Below are 14612 nucleotides of genomic sequence, written 5' to 3'. Positions count from 1 at the left end.
AATCAACCATAAAAATGTCACTGTAATAAAATTTTTGATATTCTTTTATACTATTAACAATTATATTCTCTTTAAAAAGCAATAAAATGCAAGCATCAATCACTTGATTTTTATAAGCTATATTACACATACATGACTATTTACTTCCTGTTAGTTATTCGGTTGAACAACACTGCAAGTAAGTGACTGTGGCTAAAGAAGGAGATAAAAATACTGCTCTTTCCAGAATAGTTCATCTGACACCACAAGATGACAACAAAACATGGCATAATCTTCCCAAGTGTATGACTACGGCCTTGCTGCTGCCCATGCTAAACCAGTACCCCCGATTATTAATGACACCTACTCAAGAAAGTGATAAAATGGGACTTCTCATAGGGCTCAAACATATGGGAGAGGTACATATCCCGACCACATCACTTGCTTTATGCCAAACTGTGATTATCCTTTCTGAAAGGTCATAAAGTAAAGGACTTGTGTTGCACACAAAAATGACCTGGCGTTAAAAGTGTAGGAATGAATGAAGTTCTGCTTCTCTTTTCATTTAAGCAATATACTTGTGTGGCATTATGCAGCACAATAAAAATGTGTCAGAAGAGAATGAGGAAAAAATCAAAATATTAAGAAGAGACTCAATGATATTTGGAGTTGAGAATATTGATGTAAATAGTTTTTTAACCTCTAAATTGTTTATAATAATTACAGGGGCTGAATGAATGTAAAAAATATCTTACAGAAGAGGAATTAGAAGCCAGAAGAGGTGAGTGCTGCCCCAATTTTACTTTACTAATAGACGCAAAGGCAGAAGAACATCCCAGAATCCCTGCCTTGGAGTTCAGTCCCTTTAGAAACTCATAACAGTGTATTTGTTTGTAAAAAGAACACTGGACATTGAAAAAGTTCAGGGCATGTACAATTTTCTGCAGAACTTGTTTTAGCAATATTTGAGACTGGCAAAATTGAGAGGCTAAGTATTAGAATGCTATGGGTGATAAAATGCAAGAATGATAATAACAATAAAGTGTATTTCCATAGCACCTAAAACAGGCTGGGGATATAACATTTTCACATATATTTCATTTATCCGGGTTACAAAGGATAAAAATGAGATTCATTATCAAAAGCTATCAGGTATAAGTATGACTGTGAGTCATGGTTTAAATATAATTATTATATTAAATATGCTCAATATTCCACTAAAACAAACACATGCTGAAAGGAATTTTTCTCCTACATATATGAGGAACCAGTAACTGAAGAAGATAATGGAAAATTGGTAATTGTTAAAACATACAGAACTGACCATTTATTTCTTCATAAGCATTTATTGAGAATATATTTTGTGTTAAGACATTATTCTTAATTGATTGCAGAAAAAAGGTGACAATATCATGCAAGCTCTGGAAAAGAATCCCAGATCCCAGATATACAATAAGAAGTCAATTTTATTACAATTGGAGTATTTCCTGTTAGATAATAGTTATATAAGATAGCATTTTAAACACTGGGTAGTATCTTAAATGTCATCTAGCTAGTGGTTCCCATGCATATTGATAACCACAATTGCCTGGAAGGCTACTAAAATATGAATTATAGAGTTTCATACAAGAGCTACTAAATGAGAATGTTCATGGATAGAGTCAGGGCAATCTGCATGTTGAAAATGCTCCCTAGTTCATTCCCTGGATCAAGCAGGTTAGGAAATTTACTAATTCTTGCCTAATCTCCTCATTATACAGATGAGGAAACTGAGACCATGGAATCAACTTGCCTAGGGTATTTGCCCCTTGATAACAGAACTGAGATTAGAAGGCCGAGATATTATTTCCCGGTATTTTTTTCCTTTTCCTTACTGGGAGAGTCCCTCTTTTATTTTTCCATCCTGCTTTTTCCTGTCACCAAGTAACCAGCATTTAGTCCCTAAATCTGTAGAGACTAAGAACAAAAGAAAAATGAAAAATGTAACACAGCCCCCCTACCCTAGAAAACATAAACCCAGATATTTAAAAGTTGACCTTAAGCTATTTGATTTAACAGTGTGTTTTCCACTATTCCACTGGGTTATTCTAGAGTCAGCTACTTTTGGGGCATCTGCACAGCCTCTTTCTCTACCATCCACCAGCACTCCACATTTTCCAACCTTCACAGGTGTCCTCTATCATTTGTTTGCCATTCAGTCCTCATCCTTTATCATTCTTGATTGAACCAGGAGAGGTACCAGGAGAGTGCAGCCTCATTTAGGCGAAAGAATAATGGCTGGAGCCTGGTCACCTGGTTGCTTACAGACAGAGGAAGTAAATGCTGGGGAACTGTGGGGGAAAAAGGGTGAAAAAGACACATGCAGAGGATGGAGCAAGAACTCTCTAAACTCATCTGATTTCTGCTTTCACTTCCTTATTTTTCCCCATGGCTTCCATGAACTCATATGTCCTTATGACAGATTCTACTTAAACTTCATAAATTATTTATTTTTGTGCTAATTTTTTGGCTGAAGCTAGCTCAATTTGGTTTGTTTCTATAACTTTTCATCCAGAGTCCCAACTGATACACCTTATATTATTCATTTTATGTGATTAGTCTACAAGCCAGTCACTTTAGTTACAGTATTTTAAGAGGTTCATTTAAAAGTCTTGGCTGAGAGTATGAAGAAAAAGGAGTAGAAAGTATCAGGGCACTGCATTTTATGCAATACCTATATTTCATACTGTATATGTTTAATACTACAATAAAGTAGAAAAGGTCCAGATCAGAGAGGTTGCTCAATCTCAGCTCTCTGCCTCTGACAAGACTTCTGACTTGTGAAATTACCCAGTTAGCCTCTCTGAGTTTCAATTTCCTTATTTGTAAATGAAGGCAATGAAACCAACCCAGATCAGGCTAATATGAGGAACTAAGAAAATTATTCATTCATTCATTCATTCAACCCTTCCACAAATACTGAGCATCTATGATATGCTAAGCATATGCTAGGTACTTGGAATAGTCAGTGAACATTTCATTTTGGTGAAGATAAGTAAAAACAGAAAACAAACAAACATGGTGACAGAGTGAAGTACAGAGCATTTTAGAAGGTAAACCATGCCATAGTTGTAAGAAGAATAGACCATGTTAAGAAGGATCAGAAATTCATGGGTAGAAACATATGGTATATGGGAACCTTGTTATGAAAGTGACATGTGACCCAAAACTTGAAAGAGAAAGGCATTATAGGCACAGGGAACCACCTAAGTTCAGGCCTTAATTTGGGACTGTACCCAGTTGTTCTCAGAATTGCAAAGAAGTCAGTAGAAATAGAGGAAAGAAAAAAAGATTAGAAAAAAAATAGCAGGACAGTAGAGGGTTCTGTGGGGAGGTGGAGTGAAGGATGGGTCAAGGGAGGCTCAAAGATTTTTAGCTTTTATCCTAAGAGTAAAATGGGACCATTGCAAGAGTTTGAGCTCAGAATCAACATGGCTTATATGTCAACAGGCTCATCCTGGCTGCCTGTTGTGAATAGACATTAGGGGAGGTCAGGATATAGGCAGGTGGAAAGCTCAACTTCTTGGAGAGAGAAAATGTCTCAGGCTAAGGTAGAGCTGGTAAGGAGTGATCAGATCCATGCTGGGCTTATTCTGAAGCAATAGTCAAAAGGATCTCCTGATGGATTGGGTGGAGAGGATTAGAGAAGAGAAAGGCAAGATGACTCCGAGGTTTCTAGCCTAAGCAACTGATAGAGTGTACCACCATCACTTGAAGCAAAAAAATGTTATGGCTAAAGGTAGCTTTGTGAGAGAGAGGGAATGAGCTTAGTTTGGCCATATTGATTTTGAGATGACACTGCCAAGAGAGGGAATGAGCTTAGTTTGGCCATATTGATTTTGAGATGACACTGCCAAGTGGGCTTTTCCTATAGGTGGATGGTTATTCAATGCTGGAATGTGGGAGAGAAGTCTGGGCTGGAGTTTGCGATAGAAGCTTCTAGGAGACTTTCTTGCTGGCGATACTCTTATTTTCTCTTACCAGAGATGATTATGTAGGGGTTAAATGAAATATTAATGTAAGTACTGTACCTGGTACATAACAAGAACTCAACATATTTTTATTTCATTCTGTTTCTTGCTTCAAATATTTATTTCTCTATTGACTATAAGATTGAGTCTTTTTGTGAATAAATAAATTTTCTGCATGACATAATAAAAATCACATTTTACATTTTTGCAGTTCTTTTAAAACTTAGCAAAATTATTGCCTGATAAAATATTAATGATAGTATTCACTAAATCATAAAATAGAACTTTCAGATAGCAAGGCAAGGTTTGGTTTGTGCACAAGCTAAAGGATCTAAAGAAAAAATAAAACAAAATTGAATTCAATGGATCTAAAAAGTCGTTCAACTTCTCCCAAATCTCTGTGGATTTTCTGCAATAATTAATAGTAGTTTGGAGCCCTGGCTGGTGTAGTAGCTCAGTGGATTGAGCACGGGCCTGCGAACCACACATCGCAGTTCCATTCCCAGTCAGAGCACATGCCTGGGTTGCGGCCGGTTCCCTGCAAGCCAGTTCTCAGCAGGGGATGCACGAAAGGCAACCATACATTGATGTTTCTCTCCCTCTCTCCTTCCCCCATCCCCTCTAAAGATAAATAAATAAAATCTTTAAAAAAATAGTAGTTTGGGAAGAAGAAGATTCAGAAAATGGGAAAGATGACTGGTCAAACCATACGTCTGAGTATGTAGTGGAGGAATCACATTTGCTGGAAGGCACAGTTGAGGAGCTCTGGATTTCTGGAAAGAAGTTTACAATTATACTTTTAAAATGAGTTTCTTGAGTCCTGGCTAGTGTGGCTCAGTGGATTGAGTGCTGGCCTGTGAGCCAAGGCAGGACTAGATACATGAGTGTGCAACCTGGGTGGTTGCACAAGGCTGCATGCTCAGAATGGGTCCGTGCTTTAATACTTTACACTTGAACTAGTGCTTAATGTGTGAGTCCAGTGAGAGAATGGAGCTTGTGGGGAGCAGGGGTTATCTACATATCATTCATGTCCCCAGCCATCCCTTGCTGCCTCATTGCCATATAGTGTATGTGATAATGAATTCTGGCAGACCTAGGGTTCCTGGGAGTTCAGGGAGATTCAGTGTGTGAGGTTAAGTATTTATGTCCATGACTAAGTAAGTGGGGAAGCTGGCAGTCTTAAGAAGCCATGTTGTCTGCTGGAACAAGGATTTGCTCTGAACTTCACAAGAAGGTAATGGTGTTAAGAAAAGTAGATGACCAAGGGACCCCATAAATGGGAGCAGAATATGCCACCCCAAAATATGCCACTTTGGCATATCGGTTATTTTAAACTAAAAGTACTTGAGAAACAGCTTGCACAAGGACACTCTGACTTCCTTTGTCTTCCTGAAAGCAGAAGATTAATTTTCCATGTGAAAGGTTTCCTCCCTGTATGAGGATAGCCATCCTTATCACCAAAGATAGGGAATTTAGGGCCAAAAAGGATGTGTAAGGAAACTTATTACTTCTTCACCAATTTACAACCCCGAGCTCCAACTCCTTTGTCTTGTTAATTTATCACAAATTGATTAGTTCCTCTCTAAAAGGTATAAATGCTTCCAGTTATGGTCCCTTTTCAGTCTTGTATTTTTTTATGGAGCTCCCATACAAAAGAAAAATAAATTGAATTTGTTTTTCTTCTGTTAAGGAGGGAAGAAGGAAAAGTTTTCTGCTCCTACACCTATCATATCTTTTATTTCTTGATTTTTCACACCTGTATTAATCCTTTATGCTGAAATGACTTCAAAGAGAAAAAGGGCAACCTATAGCTCCTTTTGTTCAACCCTTCCTTACTCATCGGTAAGCCAATGGGAAGATAAGTTGGTAGAATGTACATGTACTAAAAAGTTAAAAATGAGTTCAGGCCAAGATGGAGACATGGATAGATACACTTTGCCTCCTTGCACAACCAAAAGAAGGGCAGCAACAAATTTAAAAACAAAAAATGACCAAAACTGCCAAAAATTGAATTATATGGAAATTTTACAACCAAGGAGTTGAAGAAGAACCATTCATCCAGACCAGTAGGAAGGGTGGAGATGGGCAGCCAGGTGGAGAGGACTTGCAGCAAGGCAGTGGCTGGAGGACAAGGCAGTCCCACATTTGCATGTGGATAAACTGGAAGGAATGACTGGAGAGTGAGACAGACCTCACAACACAGGTTTCCAGTGTGGAGAAATAAAGCCTCAAAACCTCTCAAAGAAAAAGCCTGTGGGGGTTGAAGCAGCAGGAGAAACTCCCAGGCTCACAGAGGAGTTCATTGGAGAGACCCACAGAGTCCTAGAGTGTATACAAACCCATCTACCCAGGAATCAGCACCAGAAGGACCCAGTTTCCTTGTGGACAGCAGGGGAGGTGAGAGTGGGGCAAGAGCCAAGCAAGCAGCATTGTTCCCTCTCTGGCCCCTCCCCTACATATAGCACCACAACACAGTGACATGGGTTGCCCTGTCCTGGCAAATACCTGTGTCTCCACCCCTTACTACTTAACAGGTGCACTGAGACAAAAATATATATAGCCCAAATGAAAGAACAAATCAAAGCTCCAAAAATAGAAGCAAGCAATGAAGAAACAGCCAATCTATCAGATGCAGAGTTCAGAACACTGATAATCGGGATGCTCACAGAAATGGTTGGGTACAGTTGCAAAATATAGGAAAAAGTGAAGGCTATGCAAAGTTAAATAAAGAAAAATATACAGGGAACCAAGAGTGAAGGGAAGGAAACTGGGACTCAAATCAATAGTTTGAAGCGGAAGGAAGAAATAAGCATTTAACCTGAACAGAATGAAGAAACAAAAATTCCAGAAAAAATGAGAAGCTTGGGAACCTCTGGGACAACATTATATGTTCCAACATCCAAATCCATAGGGGTGCCAGAAGGAGAAGAGGAAGAGCAAGAAGTTGAAAACGTAAAAAAAATAATGATGAACGTCCCCAATCTGGCAAAGGAAATAGACTTCCAGGAAGTCCAGGAAGCTCAGGGAATCCTCAAGAAGTTGGACCCAAGGAGGAACACACCAAGGCACATCATCATGAAGTTACCCAAGATTAAATATAAGGAGACAATCTTAAAAGCAGCAAGAGAAAAGGAGACAGTTACCTACAAAGGAGTTCCCATAAGACTATGAGCTGATTTCTCAAAAGAAACCTTGCAGGCAAGAAGGGGCTGAAAAGAAGTATTCGAAGTCATGAAAGGCAAGGACCTACAACCAAGATGACTCTATCCAGCAAAGTTATCATTTAGAATGGAAGGGCAGAAAAACTGCTTCCCAGATCAGGTCAAGTTAATGGAGTTCATCATACCAAGCCCTTATTATAAAGGGACTTACCTAAGAAAAAGAAGATAAAAAAATATGAACAGTAAAAAGACAACAAACTCACAAATATTGACAACTGAACCTAATAAAAAAAAGAGAAAAACTAAAACAACTAGAATAGAAATAGAATCACAGAAATGGAGATCACATGGAGGGTTATCATTGGGGAAGAATAGAGGAAAAGGTACAGTGAATAAGAAGCATAAACGGTAGGTACAAAGCAGACAGGCAGAGTTTAAGAATTGTATGAAAAATGGAAAAGCCAAAGAACTTATGTGTATGACACATAGACATGAACTATGTGGTGGGGAACCCTGGTGGGAGCGGGGGAGCAAAGTGGAGGGGAATAAAGGGGAGAAAATAATGAGACAATTTTAATAGCATAATCAATAAAATATATTTAAAAAAAGACACCTTTCTATTAAATCTGGGGTTTTTATTCCATATAGCAAAGGCAGCCTATACTGGCTATTTTGTGCACAGTGCCTTAAAACTGTACTGGTACATTCAACAAATACTGAGTAGCTGCTATGTGCCAGACTCTCCTTTAGGGGCTTGGGTTAGAGTAGTAAACGAATCCTTGCCTTCATGGAACTTTCTTACCTGGTATTGTAATGGTAGAATGTTCTGAATCTTTAAATGATAAAATGTTATATAAATTTAATTTGAGTTTAATCACTGAAAAAGTGTTGAAGTAGTATTGGCTTGAAATATGTACGACCCAAAGCTACAACATCTCATGGACAGAGGGCTAATTACTATACTTACTCTTTTGCACATATAATCAAAGCCCAGTTATTGCCTGTATGTAAGGGCGGTGTCAGTTCTGTGGTATCAATCAGAAGAGGTAAGCTTCCTGCTCTCGATGAGCTTAAACGGGAAGTATGAGTGACACAGATTACAGAAGAATAGTTTTACCTCAAATTAAACTTCTTTAAGCAAATTCCACAGCATCTTAAAAATATCTTTTACTCCATGACAATTAAAAATCACTCTCTCTAGCTGCTGAGAATTAGAGCTATAATTAGTGAATAATCTGAGATCCCAAAGTCAGTTGAATGTTCTGAAATTTAGCTATTTAAAGTACTTATTCATTTTTATTATATTTTATTGATTATGCTATTATAGTTGTCCCAATTTTCCCCCATTGGCCCCAAATTATGCATATGTTATTTCCTGTCAACTTATCCAGGAGCAGAGGAATAACAAAAATAAAATGTAAATTTGCCTCTAAATCAATACATAATCTCTTCCTCTTGCCAATAATTATAATAAAGTGACAAAATTGAGCTCTTGGTCACAAAGGCTGGCTGCATTTGCTTTTAGTCTGAATAGAGACAGCTGCCCTAAAGCTATTTCATAATGGATAACAAAAAACAGAGCCGTTTAAAGTATTATAATAAGCCTATTCTTTAATTTCAATATTTTGCAATGTCAAAGTACACCATTATCTGCAATAACCAGGGTTTTAAAAAATATGTTATATTTTGATTTGATTGCACACTATGCTTTAGTATCTTCTAAGATAGTAAATTTATCAGCCTGACTCACCCACCTAATAAGTGTGTCAGGTAGTGGCTGTTGGTATCATATACCCTGAAGGGCCAGCCGTTGACAACAATACCTAAAGACTTTAACTAACGTCCAGAACTACAAAGACATGAGAAAACAAATCTAAGTTATTGTTACTAATTGATAACCTCATAAGTGCTGAGCCACTGAAGATGCATCTTCACATATACCCACTATTCAGAAGTATATTTTGATCTATTATGAATTCCTCATTCACTGCTTTTGAGAGATATATAAGAATTTACACTCAGAAAATACACTAGAATATATTTCAAATCATGTATCTGATAAATAATTAATATCTAGAACATGAAAGAATGTCTATAATTCGACAATGACCAAAACAAATAGCCTACTTAAAAAATGGAATGTATTTTCATAGCACTTTCAAGACAAAGGTCTTGAAAGCATATGAGGTCTGGAAAAAGTCCAGCCATTGCTAATATAATGAGAATGGTTTGCATGACATTGATGTAACCTGGCAGCCAAGGAAAGAGGACTGGAATATGCATACACGAACGATGACAACTTCGCTGTACTAGTCAGTGGGGGTGGTAGACGCTGTTGAGTGAGCATGTATATGTACTGTATGGCTGTCCCACTTAAAATAATTGAGCAAGTAGAGCAATGAATCTGCATCAAATTTTGTTTGAACATTCCTCTGCAGAAATTATTTGGATGATTCAAAAGGCCACAACTACGGGCAACTGGTAATTGGCAGCTTCATCACAACACACCCACACATACATCATGTCTCCTGCAGAGATTTTTGGTGAAATTTCAAGTCACCTAGGTGAGTCAGCCCCACTACAACCAAAATTTGGCATTCTGTGACTTCTGCCTTTTCCCAAAATAAAGGGAAAAGATTAGCTTTGAAAGGGAAGAGATTTCAGACCATTGTTAACATTCAGGAAAATATAAGGGGGCAGCAAATGCGGATTGAGAGAAATGTATAAGGTCCCAAGGTGCCTATTTTGAAGTGGACTGAGGCATCATTGTCCTATGTACAATGTTTCATGTATCTTAGATGTCTCTGTTTTTTGTACCACATGCTGGATACCTTCTGGACAGACCTCATCTAAATGGCCTGTTAGCACATAAAAAGATAATCAACATCACTAATCATTAGACAAATACAAATGAAAACCACAAGTGATATTGCCTCACACTTGTTAGAATGGAAGTCACCAAAAGATAAGAGGTAACTGTTGGTGAGAATATGGGGAAATGGAAACCCTTGTATACTCTTGGTGGAAAGCAAATTGGTGCAGCCACTATGGAAACAGTTTGAAGGATCTTCAAAAATTAAACATACAAATTTAAAGAACATATTTGCCAATGATACATCTGATTAGGGATTAATCTCCAAAATATATGAAGAACCTATACAACTGAACACCAGGGCAGAATGGAAGGGAAGACACCAGGAAGACGACCCAACTAAAAAAAATGGGCAAAGGTCTTAAAAATACACTTCTCTGATGAGGACATACAAATGGCCAATAGACATATGAAAAAATGCTCAATGTCACTAATCATCAGAGCAATACACATTAAAACTACAATGAGATATCATCTCACACCTTCCAGAAGGCTACCATCAATAAATCAACAGCCTGGCCTGGTGGCTCAGTTGGTTGGAGTGTCATCCCACAAAAAAGATTATGCTTCTGATCTCTGGTCAGGGCACATACCTGGGCAGTAGGTTTGATTCCCGGTCAGGGCTTGTACTAGAGGCAACTGATTGACATTTCTGCCTCAGATCAATGTTTCTTTTCTTTCTCTCTCCCTCCTTTCTCAAATCAATGAAGATATCCTCATATCCTTGGGTAAGGATTAAAAAATATCAACAAACAACAAGTGCTGACGAGGATGTGAAGAAAAGGAAACTTTAGTACACTGTTGGTGGAAATGCAGGCTGGTGTAGTCAATGTGGAAAATAGTATGGAGTTGCCTCAAAAAATTAATAATGGAACTGCACTATGACCCAGCAATCCTACTTCTGGGAATATATTCTAAGAATCCTGAAATGCCAATTTGAAAGAATATAAACACCTCTATGTTTATAGCAGCATTATTCTCAATAGCTAAGATCTGGAAACAGTCCAAGTGTCCATCAGTAGATGAGTGGATAAAAAGCTGTGGTACATTTATACAGTGGAATGTTATGCTGCCATATAAAGTAGGAACTCTCACCTTTTGCAACAGCATGGATGGACCTGGAGATTATTATGATAAGTGAAATAAGCTAGTCAGAGAAATACAGGTATCATATGATCTCATTTATATGTGGAATCTACTGAACAAAATAAACTGACAAACAAAATAGAAATAGAGGCATGGATACCTGCAATAGGCTGACAGCTGTCAGAGGGAAAGGGGAGGAAGGGACTGAATGAAAGAAGGTGAAGAGATTAGCCAAAGATCATACCCATAACCTATAGGCAGACAACAGTATGGCAATTGCCAGAGGGAAGAGGAGGCAGGAGCTGGGTGGAGGTGGGCAGTGCAGTGGAATGAGGGGATATCTTTAATAGTGTCAACAATTAAAGTTATAAAGTTAAAGTTAAAAAATGTTTAAAATAAAATTTATGTAGTGATCCAGCAATTCCACTTGTGGCTATATATTCCTAGGAAATGAAAAAAGGCTCGCAAATAGAGATCTGCATGCCCTTGCTCACTGCAGCATTATTTACAGTACCCAAAATATGAAAGCAACCAAAGTGTTCATCAATGGATGAATGTACAAAGATGTTATATATACATGCATATACACATATACATAAACATATATATAAATGTATATATAAACCTGCATCTGTGATTTTGGCTTTTTGTATCTCTGCACCTATGAGTTTGGCTTTTTAGATTACATATAATAAGTGAGATCATACAGTATTTGTCTTTTTCTGCTTGACTGTTTCACTTCTGATAATGACCTAAGGTCCAATCATTTTATAACAAATGGCAGAGTTAACTCATTTCTCATGGCTGACTAACATCAATGGAATATGAATAATTTCTGGGGATATAACATACAGCATGGTTATTATAGTTAATAATACTGCATCATATACTTGCAAGTTTCAAAGAGACAGTAGATCTTCAATGTTCTCACCACAGAAAGAAATGGTAATTATGTGATATGATGGAGTTGTTAGCCAAAGCTATGGTAGTAAACATTTTGCAATACAAATCAAATCAATACACTGCACACCTTAAATTCACAAACTACTACATGTCAATTACTTCCCAAAGCTAGAAATAAAATATTAAAATATGATAAATTAAAAGTGGTATAGCTGCTATGGAAAACAGCATGGTGGTTCTAAAAAAAGCTAAATATATAATTACCACATAATACAGCAATTTCACTTCTGATACATACTTCAAAGAATTGAAAGCAGGAACTCTAACAGATATTTGCACACCTATGCTCACAGCAGCCCTACTCACAATAGCCAATAGATTGGAATGTCCCTGACAGATCAATAAATAAAGGATGTGACATACAAAATAATCAATGTTATTCAGCCTTATAAAATCTTGATGTATGCTATAACATGGAGAAATCTAGAAGACATGCTAAGTAAAATGCTTTAGTCAAACGTAAAGTGACAAATATTGCATGATTTCACTTATGTAAGTTTCCTGGTATAAGCAAACCATAGAGAGAGCAAAACAGGTTATCAGTGCCTAGGGGAAAGGGGCATGGGAGTTCATGTTTAATGGAAATCAAGTTTCCATTTGAGAGGATGAGGAAGTCCTGGAGATGACAGTGATGATGGTCATACAACAATGTAAATATATCTACTGCCACTGAACTGTATGCAGACATGTGCCACAAAGCATTTCATCAGTGGTGGACCAAATACAGGATTATAGTTCCATAGGATTACATATAATAGAGCTGAGGATTCCTGTCACCTAGTGAGGTTAGGTAGCAATGGTAAGGTTGTGGCATAATGCATTAGTTATGTGTCTGTGGTGATGCTGGTGTAAACAAACCTACTATGTGTCAACTATACTTTAATTAAAAAGAAACAAGAAACAAAAACCTACTGCACTGCCAGTTGTATAAGAGTATAGCAAATACAACTATGTACAATATGAAAGTACAGGAAATATAATTATTATCAAGTACATGATACTTAATAATAATAAAATGACCATGTTACTGGTTTATGGGTTTTTTATACTTTTTATTGTTATTTTAGAGTGTACTCTTTCTACTTATTAGAAACAGTTTGCTGTAAAACTAGATGCTGTGTTACCATGACTGCAGCCTCATACATTTCATGTTTACTTTTTGACTGCATCAGTCTCTCTTGTGCTTAGTTTAATATTATGTTGTTTTGTACACTAACATACTGTATAGGCTTGTCACCTAGAAGCATAGGCTATACCATACAACCTAGGTGTGTAGTAGGCTGTACCATCCAGGTTTCTGTAAGTCCTCTCTAGGACGTTCATGCAAGCAGGGAATCACCTAATGTTGCATTTCTTAGAACACATCCCTTCAGTTAAGTGGCATGTGCATGACAGTACATTTAAAAATGGCTAGAATGGAAGGACAGATAAAGTGCTTCTCAGATAAGATCAAATTCAAGGAGTTCATCATCACCAAGCCCTTGTTATATGAAATGTTAAAGGGACTTATCTAAGAGAAAGAAGATAAAAAAGATGAACAGTGAAAGGACAGCAAACTCACAGTTATTAACAACCACACCTAAACCAAAAGCAAACTAAGAGGACAGCTAGATCAGGAGCAGAAACATAGAAATGAAGATCACATGGAGGGTTAGCAACAGGGGAGTGGGAGAAGGAGAAGTGGGGAGAAGGTACAGAAAATAAGTAGCATAGATCGTAGATAGAAAATAGATAGGGGGGAGGGCAAGAATAGTAGGGGAAATATAGACTCTAAAGAACTTGAGACACGTGGTCATAAACTAAGGGGGGAATGGTAGGGGAGGGGTGTGCAGGGTAGAGGGGAATGAAGGGAGGAAATAGAACAACTGTAATGGCATAATCAATAAAATATATTTAAAAAAATAACAAAAAAATGGTTAAAGTGGTAAATTTTGTTATATAAATTTATCACAATAAAATTATAAATAAATCAAGACAGATTCATAAAAGCTGTTCAAGTAACCCACAGAAAGAGAAGAAAAAAGAAACAAGAGAACAAAGAATCAGAGGGAACAAAAAACCAAATAATGAAATGGGCAATGTATGTACCAACATTTAATAATTATCTTAAATGTAAATCATCTAATTACATTGATTAAAATACAGAAATTGGCAATGTAAATCAAAATAAGATTTGATTATATGTTGTTTACAAAAAACACACCTCAAATTCAATTTAAAAAACTACATCCAAACATTATTTAAAGAAATAGGTGTGGCTATATGATTTCAGATAAAGTAGTCTTCAGAATAAGATAAATTACGGGAGAAAAATTGGGGCACAACATAATTATATAAGGATCAATCTGCTAGAAAGGCATAACATTTCAAATCCTGAAAGTGTGTGCTCAAATAGAGCCTCGAGATACATAAACAAAAACTGACAGAGATGCAAGGCAAAACAGAAAAACCGAGAATTCTAGCTGAGACTTCAACACTGCACATTTCAAAAACTGATAGAATTGCTAGATGGAAAATCCACAAAGATGTAGAGGATCTGAA

At 37.1% G+C, this 14612-nt stretch overlaps 1 protein-coding gene across 3 annotated transcripts in view; it reads right to left on the bottom strand.

Moving 5' to 3' along the window:
• DLGAP1 (DLG associated protein 1) overlaps positions 1-14612 on the bottom strand; it is an 856099-nt gene that overhangs the window by 532722 nt on the left and 308765 nt on the right. The window lies entirely within an intron of this gene.

Source organism: Artibeus jamaicensis, unplaced genomic scaffold, assembly GCF_021234435.1.
Source record: "Artibeus jamaicensis isolate MK-2021 breed Jamaican fruit bat unplaced genomic scaffold, CSHL_Jam_final contig_354, whole genome shotgun sequence".
NCBI lineage: Eukaryota > Metazoa > Chordata > Mammalia > Chiroptera > Phyllostomidae > Artibeus > Artibeus jamaicensis.
The sequence above is the reverse complement of the archived record's forward strand: the minus strand, read 5'-3'. Positions and strand labels throughout refer to the sequence as shown.